This window comes from Myotis lucifugus, unplaced genomic scaffold, assembly GCF_000147115.1.
Source record: "Myotis lucifugus unplaced genomic scaffold, Myoluc2.0 scaffold_26, whole genome shotgun sequence".
Taxonomy (NCBI): Eukaryota; Metazoa; Chordata; class Mammalia; order Chiroptera; family Vespertilionidae; genus Myotis; species Myotis lucifugus.
Window position 1 is genome coordinate 2,930,111 of NW_005871074.1, and position 2,073 is coordinate 2,932,183.

Below are 2,073 nucleotides of genomic sequence, written 5' to 3' on the forward strand. Positions count from 1 at the left end.
CCATGGAGGAATCAGAGTTCTCTCACAGGAAACAGATCCTCGATGCATCTCAGCCTCTCATGACATTAAATCGGCCCCCACTGGCAGTAGTCATGATCTTCCTGTACAGTCAAATGCTTAAGCAGGCTCCTTAAAGCATCTGTTTAAGTCCAACAGTCAATAATGAGGTCATGTGGTAAATCCCCCCCACCCCCCCAAATAAAAGTGCAAAATCAACTTCTGTGACTCAAGAGCTCAACCAGGTCAAAGCTTTGGTATATACAGGAAGCTGTTTTGGTGATAACCAAAGCTTAGAAAGATTCTGTTAAGGGATTTGCCCCAGGAACAAAGACAAAACAAACCCAGTCCACAAAGCCTATAAATAAAGTAACTGTACAAAGAGAACAAGCCACAATTCCCCTTTGGACAAGGGTTTATAGTTTCCGAGGCAGCGGTTCTAAAAGCACCAACTAAAGCCACAATGCTTCTACGAGAACACAATGTGTTGGTGAGACTGTTCTGAAAACATATGCCCGCAGGTAAGTGGCTGATGTGCCACAGAAAAAAGTTCAAACACAAGTCAGTTTTCTCACATTATAACATAAGCTGGTCAGCAACCGAGGAGAGACTTAAGGCCATAAGAGGCATTACAAAGAGCGCCACGGTGCTCGAGTCAATCACAAAGCCTTCGCAGAAAGGAAAGGTCTCTCAAGAGTTTGGGTTGTTTATTAGTTTGCTAGCTGTCAGATACTTCCTCCTCCTCCTCCTCCTCCTCATCTTTCCTGTCTACTTCAGAGGTGTCAGAGGACTCATGCAGCAGAACATACTCTCTGCTGCTGAACCCAAATTTAAGTACATCTTTTTCCTTCAGTTCGTAGTATCTCTGTGGCTCAATGCGCTTGTTATTCAAGCATGTTCCATTGCCTGAACCAAGGTCAATGATGTAGGGCTTCACCCTGCGGCCAACTGTCCCATCAGCACGGGTGTGTTCCACAAGCCTATACTGGAAGACCGCGTGCTGCTTTGAACAAGAGGGATGATCGATTGGGATGTCTGCAACCCGGCGGTGTCGCCCCAGGAAGTAAGCGCTTTGTCGATGAATGTACATGATAGGAAGCACCTCGTCATTTTTAAATGGGTAGAGACGCCACCGTTTTTTAGGGAGACGTGCTTCGGGGGGCTCGCTATATTTAATGACTACACCTCGGAAGGTGTTGGTGTCCTCAAGAAGTGCCCCAGAAAGTTCAAAGCTTGGCTTTTCCTTGACGGGCACCTCTTTGTTTTTGTTGTTGCCACCCGGTGGAGGAACCAACTGCTGAGACTCATGACCGCTGGTCCTGACTTCATTCTTTTGGCGATGCTCCCGCCTTCGGGCATCATAAACCTCCCGCTCTGCTTCCTGCGCCGGCAGGTTCTGAAGGTCTCGATCACGTCCCTGAGCCGGCCCACTCCCAGGTCTCTCGTTATAGGTTCTCCTCTGGTGGGAGTGGCCCCTGTGCCTGCCTCGGTCACTATTCCTCGCTCGCCTGTGCTCCTGTTCTGATGCTTCCCGGTGCTGCCGATCTCCCCGTTCTCCCCGGGGTGGATGATCTTCACGCTCCTGCTTCACTCTGACTGTCGAGTGGTGAGGACTTCGGCTTCTGTTACTCCGAGGAGACTTGCTTCTTCTCCCTGAGGACTTTTTCTTCTTGGCTGGGGATCCGCTACGTCTCCGCGCTCGGTCCCCGCGGTGACCAGGGCGGCCCGGCTCGCCGGCCGGCGCGGCCTCGGGGCTGAGGCGCTCTTGCTTCACCACCACCTTCATCACCGCCTTCGCCACCCTGTCCTCGTCCAGGTGCCTGCGCCGGCTCCCCCGCTCCCGCTCGCTCTTCACCTCTTTCATGATATCCACGGAGAGCAGGGGAAACTCGGCCATTGCGCTCCCTCGTAGACAGGAAATGACCCAGAGGCAGAATTTAGAGAAGAAAGATAAAGGAAGACACCACCTCAGGTTCATCTGAAAAAACCAGGGTGGCCTTCATTTAAAACCCTACAGGGTTGTTGGAGCCAATCTTTCACTTTCTATCCTTCAAATATGCCTATTTCCTTTTCTCT

General features: G+C 51.0%; 1 pseudogene; it reads right to left on the reverse strand.

The window, feature by feature from the left end:
* Positions 1 to 547: 547 nt before the first annotated feature.
* LOC102433542 lies at positions 548 to 1,861 on the reverse strand (annotated as a pseudogene).
* Between the last annotated feature and the right edge of the window lie 212 nt (positions 1,862 to 2,073).